General features: G+C 43.1%; 1 non-coding gene across 1 annotated transcript; it reads right to left on the bottom strand.

Annotated features, from left to right (window-relative positions):
• Positions 1-19,361: 19,361 nt before the first annotated feature.
• Positions 19,362-19,502, bottom strand: LOC141585236 (U4 spliceosomal RNA). The gene has a single exon (XR_012518633.1). It is a non-coding gene; the product is annotated as a U4 spliceosomal RNA (small nuclear RNA).
• Between the last annotated feature and the right edge of the window lie 5,161 nt (positions 19,503-24,663).

The following is a 24,663-nucleotide window of genomic DNA, read 5'->3' as shown; positions in this document are numbered from 1 at the left end:
CTCCAACTTGGGTGCCAGCACAGGACCCTGTCTCGAAAAAGGAAAGGGTGGACATGGTGGTTCACACCTGTAATCCCAGCACTTTGAAAGGCTGAGACGGACAAATCATTTAACGCTAGGAGTTCAAGACCAGCTTCGCAAATATGGCAGAACCCTGTCTCTACTAAAAATATGAAGATTAGCAGGGCTTGCTAGCATACACTTGGAATCCCAGCTACGTGGGAGGCTGAGGCAGGAGAACTGCTTAAACCCAGGAGGTGGAGGCTGCAGTAAGCCGATATCGAGCCACTGCACTCCAGCCTGGCTGACACATCAAGATCACTTCTGAAAAAGAAAACAAGAAAGAAAACCAAAATGCCTGGGAGTGGCAGGGTGCCATGGCTCACACCTGTAATCCCAGCAATTTGGGAGGCTGAGGTGAGCAGAGCGCCTGACGTTAGCAGTTCGAGACCAGCCTGACCAACATGAAGAACACGTGTCTCTACTGAAAATACAAAAATTGGCCAGTCAGAGTGGCATGTGCCTGTAATTTCAACTCCTCAGCTGGCTGAGGTAGAAGATCACTTCAATCCGGGAGGTGAACTTTACAGTGAGCCGAGATGGTACTACTGCACTCCAGCCTGGGTGACAGAGGAAAACTCCATCTCAAAAAAAATTCAAATAATTTCACACTAGAATAGTTATACTAAAAAACATAAAAAATGGGTTGACAAAGATGTGCAGTAACTTGAACCCTTAAACACCGCTTCTGACTGTATTAAACGGTCCAGCCTGTGTGTAAAATCATTTGGTGTTTCTTCAGAGTTACAAATAGATTTTCCATATAACTCAGTGATTCCATTCCTCGGCATATACCCCAAAGAACTGAAGACAGGTGTTCAAACAAAAACTTGTATGTTCTTTAAGTCTGTCAAGGTGACAAATATGCAGGAAAGTCTGGGGAACAGGGCCAGGAAAAGAAAACTGGATCAGAACAATGAAAAAATACATCATACTCCCAGGTGGTGCAGAAGGTAAAAGTGAAATGAGTTTGTAGACTGGATTATCATGTAGGAACCATGCTGATTTCCTGATCTAGAGGTTACGTGGTGGTTACCTGGGAGAGTGTACTTTGGGTTAAATATACTGAAGTATTTTCTGGGACATTGTAAATCTGGTACAGCAACAACTGCTGCAAAATCTAAGAGAAGAAACAGGTTATACTTTGTACTGCTATTGGAAGATTCCTAGAAGTATGACATTATTGGAAAGTAAACTACTTTTTAAAACAACCATATCAATATTATGCCAGGAAAGCAAAGACCTCATCAAAATCCATTATAGAGGCTATAGTTCAACCAGATCTGTGAAATCCTTATACAAGTCTCAATGTCAACAGAGTCCACTTAGTAGACATTGTATTTAGTAGTATTAAAAGCTACTGTGTGGCTATATTAGTGTTACGGCATGATGTGGATATCAGTGTTAGGGCATGTTGTGAATATTATATTGGTGTTAGGGTATGGTGTGATTACTATATTAGAGACCACTGTGAGAATACTTATTAGCAGCTGTGTCTTGGACACTGATAAGATCAGAGTGTAGTCAAAACAGTGGATATGAGGGTTTTGTTTTTCTAGCTGAATTCCTCCCTCTGCCGAGTACTCTCTAAAGACTCTCTCCTCTGCACTCAGGGCTTTGGACACGAAGCTTGTTACTCACCAATGAACAACACCAAGTTGACACAACCTTCATGCTGCCCTGAGGTAGATAAAGCTTCTTGAAGATTCTGGCACCTTCTGAGGAAAGTTGGTCAGGGGTGGGTTCGTGCACCCTCTGATGATGCCAGAGGTCAGCACAGACACTCTTGCTCAGTTTCTAGGTGGACGTGCAACCCCGCCTGGCTGTCCTGAAATACCTGTAAAATTCAATATTGAGTTTACTCAATGTAATAATTTTAGAAATTGAAACCAAAATGAAGCCCACTGTAGGCATTCCTTCCCAATGGTGATGGAAGACTTTGGAAGCCATGTAGAATAAAATGAATATATACACAAATTAAGAAAAACAAAAATCTACTCAAAATACTCCAGAGACTGTAACTTAAAATGTAAAACTACAAAAAAATCTAAAAGAAAATCTATATGACATTGAGTTTGGTGTTGAGTTGTAACACAAAACATCAAATGCCAATTCATGAAAATATAGATAACACCAACTTTATAAAACTAAGTATTCTACTGTGCAAAACTGTATTCAGAAAAAAAAAAGAGAACAGAGATGTGAGAAGATATTTACAAAATACATACATGACTTTAAAACTGGGTAAATATCTGAACAGATACCTAACCAAAGCAAATATACTGATAATAGACTGGGCATGGTGGCTCATGCCTGTCATCCCAGAACTTTTGAAGGCTTAAACGGGTAAATAATCTGAGGTCAGGGGTGGGGAACATCCCGTGTGAGACCCCCAAAAGGCGTGGGTCTCACTATACGGTGAGTTTGATCCCAAACACAGTTTCCTGTTGGAGGCAGTCGAGCTATCAGGAAAAAGGAACTGAAAGATGAATGATCAGTTTCTAATATCAACCATGATATCATTTGGGCCTAAAACTATGTGGTGCTGCTAGACCGAGTGACTCCGTACCAGCAACAAGTTTCTGCTCTTAACTTTTTATGACTCTTTAAGAATAAGCTTTAACCTTTTCTTTACTTGCCTGACTGCCTTGTACCCTAGATAATGGTTTAACTGTGGGGATATTTGCAAAACAAATGCCACCATACCGGATGGATGGCTTTGATCCCTGACTCAGAGACTCCTGAATGGGGGAGTTGAGATAAGTTGAGTCAGGAGCAGACAAAGGAGAATCTGGTTAAAAGATATTCTGATGAGGAAAACCAGAAAACCTTTTCACATCTCATTTCTAAAACAAGATCAAACCAGAGATACCTGCAGCCAGGATGAATAATGTCTGGATGTAAACAAGCTTTTGTGATCACAGAAAATTCTGTTACTTTTTACAACCACTGATTGTGTATCTGATTTCTTTATTGTATAGGCCATGTAAGGTATAGATTTGCATTTCCTCTTGCAATGACATAAACCAGAGCAAAGAAAGTGTATTTATTCCTGGCCTTTGAAAAATAAAATTTGCTCTTTAGGCACAGCCTATCCAGCCCTCCAGACCCCCACTCTCTGTCTCTCTTATTTCTTCAAGCACATGCTCTCTACCAGGTATTGGGACCCTCTTGCAGGTCGAGAGACCCCCAGCAGACGTGCCATCCCGGACTGGTCCCCTACAGTCAGGAGTTCCAGACCCACCTGGCCAACATGGCAAAACCCTATCTCTACTAAAAACACAAAAAATTAGCCAAGCGTGCTGGTTGGCGCCTGCAATCCCAGCTACTTGGGAGGCTGAAGCAGGAGAATTGCTTAAACATGGGAGGTAGAGGGTGAAATGAGCCAGTATCGTGCCATTGTACTCCAACCTGGGTTACAGAGCAAGACTCCATCTCAAAAAAAAAAAAAAAAAAAAAAAGTTAATAACATATCTGATACAAGTTGATATCTTTATACGAGGGGAAACTAGTTTGAGTTTACACAGGAAATCTGCATTTTCCTCCCAATTTCAGTGTGAATCTAAAACTAATTTAAAACAAAACCTTTATTTAAAAATTGTAAATATTTTCAAATATCTGCTTATTTATTTGTACTAATAATTAGTAGTAATTGACACTAACTACTCCTACTTTTCAAAATAAGGGCATTCCTGATACTACAAAGTAACTGATGCAAACATATAATTTCAATGAAATGCCTATTTTACAAGATTTATGTTAAAATAACACATCCATGTAAACATATTTATCATATTTTTTTTCTTGTGGTATGGTTCACTCTCTAGGAAATCTGGTCACCTTAGAACCAAGTAAAGAATTCAGAGTTTGGAGACTACTGCCATTTAAAGCAGGGTGATTTCAAAAGTATAACTTTTTTAAAAAAGATAAAATAGCAATTGATTGTGACTGAATCACTTATTATAATGAATGCTTGTCTTTGTTTTGTTTCCCAGCATTCCTTTTAGACAAAAGTGGCAGGACAATCAATCCGACTTTAGATGTTACTGTGTCTTGTAAGAAAAAGTAATTTACCTTTAGAGAATCGCTAAGAAGCTAGGAAGCCCTGACTCTGGAATGTATCTAAATTTAGTTATCAATAACACTAGCAATGAATGTGATAAAAAGGAATCTCTGTTTTATTTGTGTAATACAATACCAATGTAATATTTAACACTCCAAGAAAAACAAGTTATACCTGAAATACAGTTGACAATATCAGAATCAAAATAACCCTCCTGACCAGGCACGGTGGCTCATGCCTGTAATCCCAATACTTTGAGAGGCCAAAGCAGGTGGATCACCTGAGGTTAGGAGCTCGAGAGCCACCTGACAAACACGGAGAAACTCCATCTCTACTAAAAATAAACAATTACCCAGGCTTGGTGGTGCATGCCTGTAATCCCAGCTACTGTGGAGGATGTGGCAAGACAATCGCTTAAACTGGGGAGGAGGCGGGAGTGGTTGGCCAAGATCACACCATTCCATTGCTGTACTGTCTATGTAAAGATGCAAATTCACTGAACCAAACTACATAGTATTCAGTGGAAGGCTGATCAAAAAATATAAAAGAGGCTGGGCACGGTGGCTCAAGCCTGTCATCCCAACACTTTGGGAGGTTGAGGCGGGTGGATCATGAGGTCAAGAGATTGAGACCATCCTGCTCAACATGGTGAAACCCCGTCTCTACTAAAAATACAAAAAATTAGCTGGGCACGATGGCGTGTGCATGTAATCCCAGCTACTCAGGACACTGAAGCAGGAGAATTGCCTGAACCCAGGAGGTGGAGGTTGCGGTGAGCCGAGATCGTGCCAGTGCACTCCAGCCTTGGTAACAAGAGTGAAACTCCATCTCAAGAAAAAAAAAAATTCAAAAGAATTCAACTTTTGTTTTATCTACTTCTGAGCTAGAACCACCCCCCACCCCGCCTTCCTACTCTCTAAAATATATAAAAGCAAGCTCTACCCTGATCACCTTGAGCCCATGGTGTCAAAACCTCCTGAGGCTGTGTTATGGGTATGTCCTTAAACTTGGCGAAATAAGCTTTCTACTTGACTGAGACCTGACTCTGTTATTTTGGGATCACAATCCACAATCACCATGGTGTGACATTTGACTACAGCATTCAGTACAGAGATGAGTTATACAGGTATGTAGCCTGAAAGCAAGAAGCTATACCATATCACTTATGTGTGAAGTGGGCTACATCATCCAGGTTTTTTTTTTTTTTTTTTTTGAGACAGAGTTTCGCTCTTGTTACCCAGGCTGGAGTGCAAGGACGCGATCTCGGCCTACCGCAACCTCCGCCTCCTGAGTTCAGGCAATTCTCCTGCCTCAGTCTCCTGAGTAGCTGGGATTACAGGCACACTCCACAATGCCCAGCTAATTTTTTTGCATTTTTAGTAGAGACAGGGTTTCTCCATGTTCACCAAGATGGTCTCGACCTCTTGACCTCGTGATCCACCTGTCTCAGCCTCCTAAAGTGCTGAGATTACAGGCATGTGGGTGTTGAATAAACTGGCTTTCTGACTTTAAGTGCTGCAGAAGAAGGCCTGTAGGTGGCTCCAGCCATCACACAGGGAGCAAGAGGGCCCTGTGGTGTCTCAGCTGCCTTCAGGGAACGTGCTGCCACAACACTGAGCAAGAGGGTCTTGCAGTGTCCCCTGCTGGCAGCAGTGTAGCTGGTGGGCATGCCACCACTACACTGTGTGCGAGAGGGCCCTACAGTGTCCCAAGCAGCCAGCAGGGGGCTTCATGCCAGTACACTATGAGCAAGATGGCCCTGTAGTGTCCCAGCTGCCATCAGGGCCACTACACTGTGAGCCAGAGGGCCCTACAGTGCCCCGAGCAGCCAACAGGGGGCACACGAATACACCACCATGAACAAGAGGACCCTGCAGTGCTCTAGTTCCCATCACGGAAATGCTGCCAGGACACGATCGGAAAGAGGGTCTTGCAGTGCCCCCAGCGGCCAGCCACCACCATCACCCAGCTAATTTTTTTGCATTTTTAGTAGAGACGGGGTTCACCGCCGCACCCGGCCACCATCCAGGTTTTATAAGGACACTCTATGGTGTTTGCACAAAGATGAAATCATTAAGGAAACATTTCTCAGAAAGTATGCACATTGTTAGGACATGCTTGAGTGTATTTTAAATGGTTAAAGCCTAGGAGAAGAAAAAAGCAACTGAATTCCTGTTATGGTTTAATAACAAAGCTTAATAGAGTTAACATATTTAATCTACTCTAAGATGCTAATAATTAACAAACATTATTTTAACCACCATCACAAATAGGTTGCCAATTAAACCGACTTTCTGAATGAATGTTTACAAAAATGTAAACTTACTTTATTAATGTCAGGAAAGTAAAATGAAAATGAATTATGGTTTTGACATGTTAAAGCAAAAAAGGAGGAAGCCGTTAGCCTGAGATCTTGCCTAATCAAATAGAAACCGAACTTTGAGGCATGTAAACTGACTTAAAAACATTAACCAACCAACCAGTCAATGACAAAAAGCCCAGTTGCCAGTTGGCTGTATGACTATTGACGCTGAGGGAACCATCCTCACAACCAGCAGTCACCCAGCTGGAGCCAATGAGAAACCTCACTCAGCTGCCACCGCTAAGAGCTCAAAGCCCCAAGCCCTGTTTTTCATTCTTGTGCTTCAGGCATGATTCATGAATCATTTCTTTGCTCAAACAAACTGTGGCCTAAAATTTTTCTAACCCCTATATCCTAACCTTTAACTGGTAACCCCTAACTCTAACTCTATCCACTACCCCTAATCCTCACCCTAAACCCTAACCATACGTTATTTTCTATGTTTGCATTGATATGTCAGTGTTGATTATTGAAACTGCTGTACTGGCAAGGCTGCATGAGTATTGCAGATTTTATAGTAACATTTTTGGATGGAGGCCTTGCATTAGCATTAGGTGTTTTCTACCTGAGCACTGGGGTTATTGTATTCGTATTTCAGAGGTCATATCTGCCTTAGGAATGCTCCATTTGTCTTCTGAGGCTGCTGAGTGCACCTCACACTGCAGCCACCTGGCCTTGAGTGGGGAGAACCCAGGTGCGCAAGATTCAGAGGGGCTTTTCGTGTTCAGTTTCCCACACAGAGCTCTTCTTACTAGTCTCTGACCCTAAGCAGTCAAGAATGCAAACAGGAAGGATTTTACTCACTGTGGACATGATCCAGAGTTGTCCCAAACCGAAGCTGTGCCCACTACGTCTCTGCCGTGGAGAACGCAGCTCCACCCTCACGGTGCCCCACAGGTCTGTACTGAGAATGCAACTCCACAGATCACCGAGAGGTAATGTGCACCATGAAGCAACGCATGCTGGCGCCCTGACGCCAACTGAAAACACAGGCTCGGGCCCCCCTGCTAGTGGCTAGGGCCACTGCAGGGCACTCTTACAGTGTGGTGACAGGCATCACCTGCTGGCAGCTGGAGCACTGAAGGGCCTTCTTGCTCACAGTGTAGTGGCAATATGCCTGCTGCTGGCAACCAAGGCAGTGCTACATCCTCTTGCTCATGGTGTGGTGCCTGTGAAGCTGGACACTCTTACTCGCGGTGTGGTGGGGGCATACCTTCTGCTGGCCGCTGGGGGCACTGCAAGACCCTCTTTCCGATCGTGTCCTGGCAGCATTTCCGTGATGGGAACTAGAGCACTGCAGGGTCCTCTTGCTCATGGTGTTGTATTTGTGTGCCCCCTGTTGGCTGCTCGGGGCACTGTAGGGCCCTCTGGCTCACAGTGTAGTGGCCCTGATGGCAGCTGGGACACTACAGGGCCATCTTGCTCATAGTGTACTGGCATGAAGCCCCCTGCTGGCTGCTTGGGACACTGTAGGGCCCTCTCGCACACAGTGTAGTGGTGGCATGCCACCAGCTACACTGCTGCCAGCAGGGGACACTGCAAGACCCTCTTGCTCAGTGTTGTGGCAGCACGTTCCCTGCAGGCAGCTGAGACACCGCAGGGCCTCTTGCTCCCTGTGTGATGGCTGAAGCCCCCTACAGGCCTCCTTCTGCAGCACTTAAAGTCAGAAAGCCAGTTTATTCAACACCCACAGTTCTGGAAATTCAAACTGAAACGGAGCAATTACTAGAAAGAGCTGATGTCCCAGTTCTTGTCTAACTTGGAAGAAAGATTTTAATCAAAAGGCAGTACAAAGATGGCAGATAACTTTATTGAAAATAAGTACAGGCCGGGCACAGTGGCTCACACCTATAATCCCAGCACTTTGGGAGGCCCAGATGGGTGGATTATGAGCTCAAGAGATCAAGACCATCCTGGTCAACATGGTGAAACCCTGTCTCTACTAAAAATACAGAAATTAGCTGGACATGGTGGTTTTCACCTGTAGTCCCAGCTACTCAGGAGGCTGAGGCAGGAGAATTGCTTGAACCCAGGAGGTGGAGGTTGCGGTGAGCTGAGATCGTGCCAGTGCACTCCAGTCTGGGTAAAAACAGTGAAACTCTGTCTCAAAAAATAAAATAAAATAAATGCAGTGTAAAGAGCTTCTTATAGAAAATATAAGTAGACCCCAAGGGAGGAACGTGCTGACTGTGCAGGAAAACAGCCGAAGAGTCCTGTGCAGGGAATTTTAGTATGTACTTCTTCACATTCCTGCCTCTGTCTCAACTCTCAACCTGCTCTGTCTGGTTTTTCTGCTCCCACCTTTGGTCCCCGACGTGCCTCTCTTTGGCTTATGGGGCTTCCTCACTGTTGGCTAAGGCACATGTGTGGTGATCAATCCAATTCCACTGTTGCGACTGGCTCCTTCCTGCTTCCCAGGAAGACCCTGCGGCAGTCACGTCTGTACCTCCTGTGCCTCCCTATCTCTTTTGGATGGCCTTCCCTGCCCTAATCTGAGAAGACAATTCTTCCCCACGTTTCTCTTAAAAATGTCCCCTTTGTCCTTCTTATCAGCATGTAGCTAGCAATTTTCTGACATTTTAACTGTAGAGTGAATGATGACCGGGGCATCCTAAGAGGAGTTCTAGGGTGTTTCCTTCTGCATAGGTACCTCTTTTTCCTCCAACCCACAACTGAGAAGCGCCCATCCACTCCAGCATTAGAGATGCTACTAATATATAAATTGTTGATGGTCCCTCCAGGTGAGCCTTCCTATCATGTTCATGTCTAGCTATCTACCAACTCTAACAAAGCCCACTATCCTGTCTCTTTCCCAAAATAAGCGAAGGAACAATTCATTGGAAACCATAGGAAACAAAATAAGTGTAGATGAAAACTTTGCAACTTATTCAAATAATCAATCAAAATCATCCTTACACTAAAAATGCAAAACTATATGATTTCGAGAAGAAAACATAGAATAAAAGCTATCTGCTCTTGAGTTCAGTAATGAATTTTAACAAACAACACAAACTGTCACTACACACCAAAGGAACAATTGGGTGAATTTTTTTTAATATTAAAAGTGTATACTTTGGAAAATATCTTGTTAAGGGAATAAAAACACAGACCACATATTGAAAGAAACTATTTGCAAAATACAGATCTGAGAAATAATTTGTATTCAATATACAAAAATATCTTAAAACCAAGTAAAGCAGGCTGTGTGCGGTGGCTCACGCCTGTAATCCCAGCACTTTGGGAGGCTGAGGCGGGTGGATCACAAGGTCAAGAGATAGAGACCATCCTGGTCAACATGGTGGAACCCCGTCTCTACTAAAAATACAAAAAATTAGCTGGGCATGGTGGCACGTGCCTGTAATCCCAGCTACTCAGAAGGCTGAGGCAGGTGAATTGCCTGAACCCAGGAGGCAGAGGTTGCGGTGAGCCGAGATCGTGCCAGTGCACTCCAGCCTTGGTAACAAGAGTGAAACTGCATCTCAAAACAAAACAAAACAAAACAAAATAAAAACAAGTAAAGCAGCCCAATTAAAGATGCACACAAGTCAGAACAGACACCTAACCAAAGGATTTAAGAGAAACCAGCCCCTTCAAAAGACTCCACCACTGATATCAACCATTTGCCTGAAGCTGCCTTTCCTTTCTTGCTTGATAAGAGACCACCCATGACAGAGCGGGTCTGGACAGTATACAGTGGATGCACAGAGCAAGTTTTCACATCCTTTGCTTCACCTTTTGATGTCAGAAGGCTGAAAACTTCACCCTTTACCCTGTCATCATGGTAACACTGCCATTTTTTGTACATGGGACCCACGAGGAAGTAAGAAACTCAACTGCGATTGCACTCATTTCTCCTTTCATAAATATTCATGTCTCCTCCTAGAGCTTATTCAATATTTGCATTTGGCCATGCCACTCAGCATAAATTTCTGTTTTCTTTATCTCTCCCTTAAAGTGTCTGCTTCTGGCTTCTGGCTGGAGTCTATGCTTCCCAGCCTATTAAAAGGATTTCCCTGCAGGCTGCAACCCTTTACAGGAAGTAAATCTCTCACTGGGTGCAGGCACTCATGCCTGTAATCGCAGCATTTTGGAAAGCCAAAGTGGGTGGATCACCTGAGTTCAGGAGTTTAACACTAGCCTGGCCAACATGGTGAAACCTTGCCTCTACTAAAAATACAAAAAAATTAGCCAGGCTTGGTGACGGACATCTGCAATCCCAACTAATTGAGAGGCTGTGGAAGGAGAACTGCTTGAACCCAGGAGGTGGGAGGTTGCAATGAGCCAAGATCCCACCATTGTACTCAAGCCTGGGCAACGAGGGTGAAACATCTTCTCAAAAAAATAAAAAATAAATCAAAATGTAAAAAACAAAAGCATTCCTGAACTCTCATCAGATCTTTTGTCATAGTCATTTCATGCTCTTTGTCATTTAGATATTATTTAGGCCTGATGCTTTCCTACAAGCTCCTGCAATCAGCTATGGATCAGAATTTTCATCTCCAACACAGGACTCCCTCTGAGACTCACAGAAAAGACTATGGCAGGTACTCTGGTTACAGGCTTCTGATGATATTGCTCAAATAATTTTAAGATCATACACTTGGACCATACACTTGACTCAGTGAAGCTGTCCAGAAGTCTAGTTGAGAAACAGATGGGTTCATGACACGACTAACCCAAGATTCAGCAAGACTGGAATTGAGTACATGGCACTGAATGAACTGATGAAAATTGATTATAATTTTATAGCTTCTTTTGAGCATTGCTGGTTCTTTAATGTTATAGTTTCTGGGTTTAAGAAATCTCTTTCCCTTAAGCTAACAATAACTCACAACAATTAAGATTACATTTAATTAAATAAAAATGAAGCATTTATCTTTTTCCTCGACTGATTTCTCCAGAATTTTGAAATTCTTACTGAACACTCTTATTTTCATGACAATATAGTTGTTAGCAGAAGTCCAAAAAGAATCTGTTCACCTTAGAAAAGGACATAATTGGAAACTTTGTTTATATTATCAAGGCTTTTACTGGAATACTATATTTAGCAATAGTGTACCTAAGATCAGTTACGACCAGCAATTTTAAGGAACTAAGGTTGATTTTTATGGACCCAATCCTTACAAAGCAGTCTGAGAAAAGCCAGCCTGATACCTAGATTACAAGAGTCACATCCATACAGATTAGTAAGAAAGGTCCTTTCCTTGCAGGCCCAATAATTTGGGGATAGTTTGAGGGCCTCAAGAAGAGAGGAATTCACTCAAAGTTTTTAGGACTGCAGCTGAAATTTGATAGTATGTTCTGGGCTTGGCTTTTAGCCTCAATAAGGCCTTTAAAACTCCAATCTGAGATTCTGTAGGAAAACTTGCAGCAAAGAAGCTTGAGAGCACCTATGTGGTCAGCTCCTGTTCTTGCTGCACTTATGTAAATAGGCAAAATCTAACAAAACTAGAACTTATTTTAAAAACAAGAATAATCTTTGATTATCTATGATCAAAAATGATGGTTACTACAGAGAGAAATTTTATGTTTCAATGAAAAACTCAGCCAGGCATGGTGGCACATGCCTATAATTCCAGCACTTTGGGATGCCAAGAGTTCAAGACAAGCCTGGGCAACATGGCAAAACCCTGCCTCTACTAAAAATCCAAAAATTAGCTGGGCATGATTGCATATGCCTGTGGTCCCAGCTAATCAGGAGGCTGCAGAGGGAGGCTTTCTTGTACCCAGGAGATAGAGGGTGAAGTAAGCTGAGCACTCCAGCCTCAGACATAGAGCCAGACCCTGTTTCCAAAAATTTTTTTTTAAATAGGAAAACTATAGCCCTTGTGGGTTATCAGATTCTAGTCTTGTTTCTTTTCTTTGGGCTATTTTTACCTCTTTGTAAACTGGATCCTGCCATCTGATGAATTTTGTCACATGATGATACATGTGGAACAAGCAGCCAAGTATTGTCTCCCCTATTAATGTATCTATTGTCAGATAATTTGAAGGCCTCCAACCCTGGACCAAAGAAGAGGAAGGTTTGGTCCCCAAAATGCATAACCAAATTGTAATACATTTATGCAATGAAATACTATTTCGCCATAGAAAGGAACAAGCTATAAACTCACACGAAGACATGAGTGATCTTTCATGCACATTGCTAAGTGGAATAAGACAGTGTGAGGAGAATCCTCACAATGTGACCTTATTTAATGAGATTCTGGAGAAGGGAAACTACACAGATGCAAAGCCACTGGCTGCATGGGGTGGGGGTTTGAAGTGTTCCATATGTTTTTTTAATAGTATATACCGGCCACTAACCATTTGTAAAAGAATGCAGAATTATACAGCTAAATGGGTAAATCAAACTCTATTCAAGTTAAATAATATTATTTAGAATGTGGAGTATCCCAGCACAGAATCCATAATGTGAAAAATAATTTAACTATGTTACAAATTACAATGGTTTGGATGTGGTTTGTTTCTGCAAAAACTCATGTTGAGATTTGACCCCCAAGGTGGCAGTGTGGGGAGGTGGGGCCTAGTGGAAGATGTTTGGATTATGGAGATTGATTCCTCATAAATAGATTAATGCCCTCCCATGGGGGTGAGTTCTGTCTGCTCTCTAAGGAATGGAATAATTCCTGCAAGAGTAGATAGTCAAAAAGTCTTGCTTCCTTGGCTTTCCTCCTGCTTTCACTCTTGCTGTGATCTCTGGTGCACCCCTTGCTCCCCTTCCACTTTCCACCATGAGGCAAAAAAGACTGAGGCCCCACCAGATGCAACTGCCCAATCTTGAACATTCCAGCCACCAGCATTGTGAGCCAAATGAATCTTCTTTACTAAGAAATTACCCTGCCTCAGGTATTGTGTTACAGAAGCACAAAATGGACTAAGACACAAATGTGGGAAACAACTCTCTGAAGGTGTAGGGAAAACGGTGCTGACCTAAGTCTCCTTACCAGTGAATAGAATCTGTAGGCTGAAGGAAAATAAACTATACTTCAGCATTGGATTCCATTTTATAAAGTTTCTTCCAACAGGGATAATTGTGAACAATTGTAAAACCACAGTATCTGTATCTGGAATCAAACAATGAGTTATATAAGTCGCAGATGGTAGAAACTAGGTCCCTCACTGTTGACGTGGGAGGTTATAAATTAGCAAGGGGAGAAGGGTAGAAAAATTCATGTGATAGTAGATCAGGGGTGAAGACATCAACATAAACTTATGTTTAGTTTAATACAGATACAGTTCCACATCAAAACCTTCCTAACTAGATGTGTATAGGTAGGTGACATACACACATATACTTCCTAGCATTGCTAATGAGAGACAAGACACAATGTGCTCACTCAGCAGTCAGATATAAGTTTTCCTACCATTCTGAAAGGAATCAGTCTCTTTGAAGAAATGTGTGATAGAAGTATCAAAAAGTAAGTAAGTACTAAAAAAAAAAATTGAAATATGTCAAAGGAAAATTGGAGCCAATAAAAAGAGCTACTGCTGCCCAACACAGGAACGAACTGTTCAACATACTGCTGCAGTGTTTAATACTAACTAAAGCTTCAAGTAATTATCTAGGTGTCTCCATTTGTATGTGTAGGTGAATAAGCAAATGGAGTTGAATATAAATCTTCTTTGCAAAAGAATTCCAAATACTTAATGTAGACAGTCAACCATCCAGAAGGTGGAGCTAACGCCTCACTCCTTGAGTATGGGCCTTACATATATGTAAACTTATTTTTCACATATTTTTCTTGTGCTGTGGATGTGTCCTGGGTTCATTCTCTAAAATGCTGTTCACCCTAGGTCAGGAAAAAAAAAATAACCTTACAGATTTGATTTCAATTCAGGGATAAATATTTTAACAAGAGTGACTTTGTAAAAATATGTTCCAATGGCTGATTGACTCATTGTGACTGGATCACTTATTCCAAATTCTTCTTGTCTTTATTTTTTTCCAGTGTCTACCTTTTAGCCATAATACACCAGAATGAAATATTGGCCACTAAGAAAAAATATTCAAAGAAAAAACGTGAACCGAACTTGTGACCATGATAATTCAATGTTTCACCACAACACTTTCTAAAACAGAAAAGTTTAAAAGGATATTCAAAGTCAATTTCCTCAATAAGGCTTTGCAGAAAATAAGGAAACTAGAGAAACAAAATTGGCAGGACATCCTATGGGTGATTTTAGATGGTTCTATGTTTTATGGGGAAAAAATACTTTACCTTTAAAATAATCACAAAAAATTATTGGAAACCCAAACTCTGGAATGTTTACAAATTTAGTTTAACTTCTATGTAATTATTTAGCTTATTCATGAAGTTGATACTTTTTTAAAAATCTCGGCCTTATTTGTGTAATAAAATACATAATGAATAATTAATGTTCATAGGAAAACATGTTAGACCTTGTGAAAAAAATCTTGGAGACCCAAAATCACTAAGCTAAAGGGAGAAGTCAAGCTGGGAACTGCTTAGGGCAAACCTGCCTCCCATTCTATCCAAAGTCACCCATCTGCTCACCGAGATAAATGCATATCTGATTGCCTCATTTGGAAAGGGTAATCAGCAACTCAAAAGAATGAAACCATTCATCTTTATCTACTTATGATCTGGAATACCCCCGTTTGGCCTCTCTTCAAGTTGTCTTACCTTTCTGGACTGAACCAATGTACATATTACACATAATTGATGTCTCATTACTTCCTGAAATGTAGAAAACCAAGCTGTGCTCCTACCACCTGGGGCACATGTTGTCCGGACCTCATGAGGATACATCACGGGTGCGTGCATCCTCAAACTTGGCAAAATAAACTCCCTAAAAAATCTAAAGCCTGTCTCAGATTTTCTTGGTTCATACATGTAATGTAGGCTGTTAATGTTTATAAAACACACATCATTCTATCTACTATTAAAACTATACAGTCAACTAACCTTAGACTTTTCAACAAAAGAAAACGTTGATGAGGTATGAATAATATATTTAAATTTAAATAATGTTGCAAGTTTTAATATACCTACTTTTCATTTTTTAATACACCTGTTTTGACTACTTTAATGCTGTAAGACAAATGAGTAATTAAAACATGAATAAAAGTGTTTACAGGGGGTGGACATGTTTCCTCCAGCCTCAGGCTTGGGGTGACTTGAAAGGCACCTGCCCATCCCCAGCTTTCATCCCAGCTGTCCTGATGGTGACTGTAAGCATTTCTCCTTTCTCTATATGTAGACCTCATCCCCAAAACAAACCCAAATCTTACAATATGTTAGGGCACACTACGATGATGAGCAGCCAAAGCCTCAAGCAAGAATGTGCTGACCTTATACATGGGAGCATGAAGGTGGTTAAAATGTTCACATTAAAGAACTTCCACACAGATTGCAAGAATACAAGGAAGAATGGAGATGGCAGCACGAGTTGCTAAAATAAAAGCAGATGTTTTGAAATCAGTTACATTCTTTACTTCAAAAATTAGAGACAGAAACCGAAGTTTAGTCTGAGGCAACAATTTACTGGGCAATAAGCCAGAGGTACATGTGTCATAGATAGATTTCAGCATTCTCCCTTATATTAATATAAATACTAAATTAATATCATATAAATATAAACACTTGGCTCTACAGTAGTTTTAAAGGAGATCTCACAAATGGGTTTGGCTTTTAAAGGTTAACACTGATAGTCCAGAGAATTCATTTTGTTCCAGAGAGAGAGAGAAAAGAATTCATTTTGTTCCAGAGAGAGAAAGAGAAGAATTTCTTCGGTCCCTTCAGGAAGGCGTCTGGCTTTGCCTCGCGTTGTATATTTGAACTATGTGTACGGCAGAAGACAGAATTTCACAGATTTAAGGTGCGAAAAGTCACTGGGTTCTTCAAGAAGCCTGGGATTCTTCTTGGAAAAATAAGTTTGTGGAGACAAAATGAGTTGGAGAAGATTGTTATTGAAGTGAAGCAGAATTGCTTTTAGTAATCTGCTTATTACCCTCACCCTCACCCCCTTAACCTCTAACCCTAAACCCTAACCCCGTGACTCTAACCCTACCCCTACCCAATCCCTCATCCTACTCTTTAGCCCTGACCTTTGACCCTTGACCACAATCTCCAAACCCCAACACCAAACCTAAACTTAACCCCTAACCCTACCACTAACCTTAACCCTTTACATCTGCCTAGATTCTCCAGCAGAAGCAGAGACCCTTGGCTCCCAGCTGTGCACCACTGCATCTGGCACAGGACTCCGTAGCGGTCCCCAAATAGGCACCTGAATGTCCACTGTGCCAGCCATGCAGTGGAAGCCTGCGCTATATTCTCACTTCCAGAACCAAGGCCCAGCGCCTGCATCAGGCTGCTCAGGGCTGAAGTGAGCTGGGACACCCAAGGTCTTCATAAGACCAAGGCTCTCTCATGCCTCCTGTCACAGAGTGAGACGCAGACCCAGCAGCACCACACATCCCCTCCTTCCCACCGTGGCAGCTCATCAACCTTCCAAGTCAGGGGCCCTTCCCTGATGACACTCCAAGCACAAAGCACTGGACTTCCACACAGTGAGGCTGCACACATTATTCTGTGTAGATGCCCACTTAGGCCGCTGGGAGAAAGGGTGGTAGAGGGGCCCTCATGTTGCTCTGTGGTATACATGCTCTGGTTTATACGACTGCAAGCCATTTACAAGAAACTCAAGCTGAAACACTACTTGTTTCCAATGTTTTGTCAGCAGAGGATTTACAATGTATGCTCCCAAACAAGCTATCCACAGAGCACACTGACTACTTCCCCTCTTAAGTCGCTCCGAGGGCCTCTGCATCAGTCCTAGAATTGGAAGATTGGTGGAGAAGAACTGGAATGTTGAGGGGGTACTGGATACTTGCTTGATACCAGCCTCCCCTTACCTAAGCTTACAGACAGCCCAGATCCCGCCTGATAAATTAGACATTTTAACACACACAGTTCTCGATGGCAGGACTTAACAGATGCAAAACTCGAAGGCAACGATTGTCTCAATTCCTTGGTGTCTCAGAAACTAAAACACTGCCTAGCACAGGTGTACCATCAACCTTATTATTAAATATGCTCTATATTTTATTCATCTTTGATTGTGGAAGTGATGTGATAAACACTGTTGACTAATGACCTTTGAGATCTCTTCACGGGATCCTATCTGGACCCCCAGATCTGCCAACACAGAGAAGGCACCCATAAACATGTGCAGGACAGAGGTGAGATAAAACTGTCTCTCAGCCTCAAAGTGGTCTGGCAGTCACAAGAACGGCCACGTAGGGTCTGGCCCATATGAGGAGTCAGGCTTTCAGCTTGAGGCACCCCACTGCACCTGCAAAACCGAGTTGTGCTTAACAAAGAATAATCAGCCAGCCTACTCTCTTTAATGAAAGATTCTCCCTGGGGCCTGAAAGCTTGGGGGGATTACTCCTCCCTCCTCAGGCTTGGTCCCAAGGTACAAGACCACGTGCACCAGCAGCGTGGGTCAGCAAACGAGCAGAAGCCAGAAAAGGGCAGTCCGGAAGACAAGGACCCCTTGAAGATCAAGAGACAGGCCGTTTAGGTACCACGGAGCAGTTATGTCAGACTGGAACACGTCCCATTTACAGGAGACTAGAAAACCCCAGCCTCACCCTCACTTGGGGCTGATACCATTTTAGGCCTCAGCCCGTCTGCACCCAGGTGCTCATGAAAACAGCATGTTGCTCCACACCACCTCGAGCCGTTTACTGGTGCTCTCAGGGTTCGAACCAATAATAGAGCCTTGTGCCTAGTATCTCAGGTGATAATCCAAGAGCGATATCTGTGTGACACGCCTCCTCCTTCACCCTCCATATCTAAGTGATCACCAAGGTTGCAAGCCAGCCAGGCAAGGTAGCTCATGCCTGTCAGCCCAGTACTTTAGGCAGCTGAGCCATGTGGATCACCTGAAGTCAAGAGGTCAAGACTGCTCTGGCCAACATTGAAAAAGCCTGTCTTGGCCGGGCGCGGTGGCTCAAGCCTGTAATCCCAGCACTTTGGGAGGCCGAGGCGGGTGGATCACGAGGTCGAGAGATCGAGACCATCCCGGTCAACATAGTGAAACCCCGTCTCTACTAAAAAAAAAAAAAATACAAAAAATTAGCTGGGCATGGTGGCACGTGCCTGTAATCCCAGCTACTCGGGAGGCTGAGGCAGGAGAATTGCCTGAACCCAGGAGGCGGAGGTTGCAGTGAGCCGAGATCGCGCCATTGCACTCCAGCCTGGGTAACAAGAGCGAAACTCCGTCTAAAAAAAAAAAAAAGAAAAAGCCTGTCTCTACTAGAAATTCAAAAATTAGCCAGTGTGGTGGCAGACGCCTGTAATCCCAGCTATTCAGAAGGCTGAAACAGGAGAATCGCTTGAACCTGGGAGGCACAGGCTGCAGTGAGCCAATATCATGCCGTTTCACTCCAGCCTGGGCAAGAGAGCAAGACTCAGTCCCCCCTCCAAAAAAAAAAGAAAAAGAAAAAAGAATTAGCATAATTTTGTCTGCAGAAGAGGGGTCTTGTCCCAGACCCCAGCAACAGGATTTTGGGTCTCACACGAAATGGAATTTATGGCAAGTCGCACAGTCTAGTGACATTAAAAGAGTTTATTAGCCACTACTAAGTGACAGAGCAGGGAGTCCTCAGAAAGCAAGAGGAGGAACGCAGCTGTTTTAAAGAACAAAATTTTTTTTTCAGATGGAATTTTACCCTTGTCACAATGACATGATCTTGGCTCACTAAAACCTCTGCTTCCTGGGTTTAAGGATTCTCCTGCCTCTACCTCCCAAGTAAGTAGGATTACAGATGTGCACCACCACGTCCAGCTAATTTTTAAATTTATTTTCTATTTTTTTTGTTTGTTTAATTTTTTTATTCCATCCCTGTAGAGACTTCCAAAAATTGCCAATGCTTACTATATTTCCAGTCATCACAGCGGGGTATTGGGAAAAGTTTTCAATTAGCAATAATTGCACCTCAGATAAACCTCGCTGCCTATGATACTGCCACTGTGCAAAGCTATTTTTTTTAATGTATTTTTAGTAGAGACTGGGTTTTACCATGTTGTCCATGCTGGTGTCCAACTCCTGGCCTCAGGTTATCTGCCTTCCTCGGCCTCCCAAAGTACTGGGATTACAGTTGTGCTTACTTAAGGTAAACATTAAGTAATCACACCTGTAACCCCAGCACATTAACGTACAAATAGAATTACTTAATGTTTGTTTATATAGGTTATTAAGAATAGTGTTGTCTCTTATGAATGATTGTGATGAGTTTCTGTCAGGCTATTTGTATTGCTACTTTTCTCTGTTACTATTGATTTTAACAATAATTTAGGAGTGTACTATTATGTTTAAAACTTATTTTTAAGTTAAGAATGCTTTTTGCTTAAAGTACTGGTATAATTTTATAAGTTTTGGGTCTGTACTTAGTTATTAACTTGTTCCTGCAACCATAAATATTTTATGACCAAAGGTACTCAGTCCCTAAATACATAATTCAACAGATTTAACCTGTGTGTGTGTGTGTGTGTATGTGTGTGTGTGTGAGAGAGAGAGAGATAGAAAGAGAAAGAGAGAGAGAGAGAGAGAGAGAAAGAGAGAATGTGTCTCACTCTGTCTCCCAGGCTTGAGTGCAGTGGTGTGAGCATGATGGCTGGTTCACTGTGGCCTCAAACCCCTGAGCTCAAGTGATCCTCCAACCTCAGCCTCCTGTGTAGTTGGGACCACAGGCACGAGCCACCATGCCAACTAATTTTATTTTTTGTAGACATGAGGATCTCGATATTTTCTCAGGCTGGTCTTGAACTCCTGATCTCAATTGATCCTCCCGCCTTCGCCTTCCAGAGTGCTGGGATCACACTCGTGAGCCCTGCACCCTGCCCAGATATAGCTTTTTCTAAAGCTTTTATTTAAAATAAAGTCACTATGGTTAAGATGCCTCTGACAGTTTGCATTTTATGAGCAAAGACTATGTTAAGTGAATTTTTCCATCAGTTGTAAAACGTGCATGCATGTTTATCTCATTCCTATGGTTTCCAATTAATTGTCCCTTCTTCGTTTTTGGAAACACATGAGCTAGTGGGCTTCATGTCAGTTTGCATTTCCAGAACGTCGGCGCTGAACACTCTGCTCTTCGACTTCAAGTGGTGCAGAGGGACGGCCACCAGAGGGCGCGCGGCCTCGGCCCTCCAGTGCCCCCGTTCACCAGCAGAGGGCGCGCTGGAGCAAGGCGGCGTAACTGCCTGGTGGCCAAGCTCCTCTAACAATCAGAAGCCCGGCTTTACAGAGGCTGACAACTCCAGATACGACATGTGAAAGGGTCTTGGGTTTACAGTTCTAGAAATTACATGGGAAAGGGTCTTGGTCCATGGAGTAGGTGTGGGGTGGGGGCCTGAACTCGTGTAAGTTAAAACAATACCTTCTGGAAAGATTCCCCCATGCCATGCCTGAGATCTATAAGGTGGCACCCGGTCGGCCAGCCTTTACTTCTATTGAAGTATGGTGTAAAAGTCAAGGGGGAGGTGATCTTAGATGCTTGGGTCTCCTTCCTCACCAGGTCACCTCCTCCCTGCACACGGCCACTCTCCCACCTGGGCTACTTTCCAGTCTCACTCACAATCGCTCTTAGCAACTGAGGAAAGAGGACAGCTGTGGAGCCTCTCCCTTGTCCAAGTCACTCTGCTGAGAGACCTGATAACTCGTCTCACTGGACCCTGGACTGCCCTGGGAAAAATAACTCTGCCCCTGTATTTCAGACAAAGACTATGAGGTGGTCAGGCACAGTGGTTCACATCTGTAATCCCGTCACTCTGGGAGACCGAGACAGGTGGATCATGAGGTCAGGAGTTCAGGACCAGCCTGGCCAAGATGGAGAAACCCCGTCTCTACTAAAAACACAAAAATTAGCTGGGCGTGGTGGTGGGCAGCTATAATCCCAGCTATTCAGGAGACGGAGGCAGGAAATTGCTTGAACCTGGTGTCAGGTCTCCATATGCAAACCTGGAACCTGAAAGTCTGAAGTCCTGCTTGCCTCCTGATCGTCTCCCACCACCCCCCTACCTGCGTTCACCATTGTCGCTTAGCGCCCAGCAGAGCTTCCCCAGACAAACCCCTCACCCAACCCTGCCATCTCAACTCTTCTTATGAATGTGAATACCCCTCACTCATCCTGTCATTTTAACTGCTCTTCTGCCTCACCCCAGCCACCACTGTAACTGAACTTGTGGTCATGTATACTCCTTGCCCCTACCCACCACTGTAACTGATCTTACTCTGTAAATTTCCACTGCCCACCCCAAACCTATAAAACCAACTCCCATCCCACTACCCTTTGCTAACGCCATTTTTGGTCTTAGCTGACCTGCATCCAGGTAAACGAACAGCCACGTTGCCCACAAAAGCCTGTCTTGGGGGTATCTTCATTCAAAGCGTGAATATTTAACATTTTGGTACCAAAACCCGGGATGGGGGAACTCCTACAGGAGACCAAACTCCCGTCCCTGCTCTTGTGCTCCCTCCATGAAGAGATCGACCTACCGACCCAGGTCATCAGACCAGCCCACACACACACCACCAGCTGTTTTGGTAAGCAGTCTCATTATTTGCTTTCCCATTCTTTTATCTTTTCCTTTCCACTTCCTCCCCCTCTTGGTTTTGTCGTTTTTCCACCACAAACACAAGAAAAATCAGGTAAACCAGGTTCTTCCGTGAGGTTTGGGACCTAAAAAACCCTCTATAGGTCATGGATTCAGAGACCCAGGTTCCCCAGGGGTTGGGCTATTGTGGAGACCTTTATCCTAGTCACTCGCCCACCAGGCTCAGGGCTGATATTGGTGGCAGATCAACATACAGGACGCTCTCTTTGACCACTCACCAATGATGAGGTTCAACCCAGGCTCACCGAGTGGTGCCTGTTGAGTGGCTGGGTGTGGGCAGCAATAGCCGCCATTTTGTAATCTGTTGAGGTTTGCACAAGTTAAGTTTCAGTTCCTGCTTCCTGCCGACAAGTTTCAGTTTAATGTTTGCTGTTGACAAGTTTCAGTCTTTGTTTCCTCGCTGATAAGTTTCAGTAATGTTTCAGTTTCTGTTTCTCCGTTGAATGGTTCAGTTTCTGTTTCTCCGCTGAATGTTTCAGTTTCTGTTTCCTGCTGGTAAGTTTCAGTTTTTGAAACTTAGGAAGGCCGGAATTTCCCAACTGCAAGCTTCCTTTGCCCCGCCTCCCTGCCTGGCCTATTTAAGCTGTGAGCTCAGCAACAATAAATGAGACTTGATCAGACTCCTGTCTTGTCTCCATTCTTCACGTCTCCTGCCCATCCATCCCCACTCCCTTCCTTCGAGCTCCTGTTGTTGTCCTGCAGGTCGGGACAGTCTGGCACTCAACGTGGGGCTCGAAGTAAGAGGGACACAGTGAGGGATGTCGTCGAAGCCGGCCGGATTGAAGGAAGAAATCCAGAGAAGGAGTCACCGTGGGAACCTGCTGCAGCCTTGCTCTCTGGTAAGTGAACGATGATATTATGAGTCAGGAAATTAGTAAACATGAGTTGTTTGTAGAAGAACTCAGCATAGCATTAAAGGCGCGAGGAGTAAAGGTGAAAGTAAACCAGTTAATTAAATATTTTGATTATATTAAGGACGTTTGTCCCTGGTTCCCTCAAGAAGGAACCATAGATCAAAGATGTTGGAAAAGAGTAGGGGATGCCCTAAAAGATTATTATGATGCTTTCGGGCTTCAAAAGGTCCCTGTAATTGCTTTCTCATACTGGAATCTAATAAATGAGGTCATTACCCGAAACATGACGATCCAGTCATTGCTAATCTCATAACCCAGGGGGAAACTTGCCTGAGAGACTCATGTAAAAATTTGTCCGATAAAAGCCCCCCCTTTAAAGAAAATTCATTAGTTTTGGAAAAACCAGAACCCAAAGAGGGCAAGGAGAAAAAGTCAGGGGAAGCTGACTTAATGTCATTTAATAGCAACTCTGGTAAAGAGGAACAGAAACCCGTGGAGAGTGGTGGGCCTGTGTGTTCCTTAGAGAAATTTGCTGAACGTGTAGCCACAGGCCTTAAACAAAAATTAGCTAATCCAAAATATCGAAAGAGGGTTGTATGGCTAGCCAGTCTAGCCAATAATTCAGAGGACGAAGGCATTGATGGGGGCATTGATTGGGATGATCTTGAGGATGAAGCGGCTCGATACCAAAATTCTGTGATCTGAGTTGGATATATTTGAAGGTATTTTGAAAGTTAACATTCAAGGCTAACACCTGAACTTTGTGCAATGTATATAAGACCTTGTGTTTATGAACCTTTCAGCTAATTTGCTTTTTTTTCCCCTTACATGCCAAGTGATGTTCAGGTTTTGAATGTTTTTGTATCAGTTTTTTCCTTTGTAAATGGCATTAACATTGTTACTTGAGGTCTTGCTTAATCACTTTTGTTGTCCTGAGAACTTGAATTTACAGTCATCAGATTTGTTGCTAATTTTGTCTGTAGTCTAGCTTCAGCTGTTTATGGAGATGCTACATTTTTGTTTATAAATATGTTTGTGGTATAAAAAAAATGAGTATAACGGAGTTTGGCTGGAATTAATATCCCTGGGCACCCTGGAACAGGGTGGTGTATATTTGTGTACAACCCGGCCTCCCTTCCCCTGTAACTATACCTCTGGGATTCTACAAAGTTATTGTCGACCTAAAAGACTGTTTCTTTACTATCCCTCTCCATCCAGAGGATTGTAAGCTTTTCGCTTTCAGCCTTCCTGCAATTAACTTTAAAGAGCCTATGAAGAGATATCAATGGAAGGTTTTGCCTCAGGGCATGGCCAACAGCCCCACCTTATGTCAGTCATATGTGGCCATTGCCATTGCTGAAGTTAGAAAAGATTGGAAGGATGTATACATCATCCATTATATGGATGACATACTTTTAGAAGCAGCAAAAGAGGAAGTGGTCTTGTCTTGTTTCAAAAGTCTACAAACTGCCCTTACTGCTAGTGGATTAGTCATCACCCCAGAGAAGGTGCAACTTACTGATCCCTACACTTACCTAGGATTTCAGTTAAGTGGAACTCGCCTATCGACTTAAAAGGTGCAACTCAGGCTAGACTGTTTAAAAACCCTCAATGATTTTCAAAAATTATTAGGAGACATAAACTGGCTGTTACCTTATCTAAAATTATGCA

Source organism: Saimiri boliviensis, chromosome 7 (assembly GCF_048565385.1).
Source record: "Saimiri boliviensis isolate mSaiBol1 chromosome 7, mSaiBol1.pri, whole genome shotgun sequence".
Taxonomy (NCBI): domain Eukaryota; kingdom Metazoa; phylum Chordata; class Mammalia; order Primates; family Cebidae; genus Saimiri; species Saimiri boliviensis.
The sequence above is the reverse complement of the archived record's forward strand: the minus strand, read 5'-3'. Positions and strand labels throughout refer to the sequence as shown.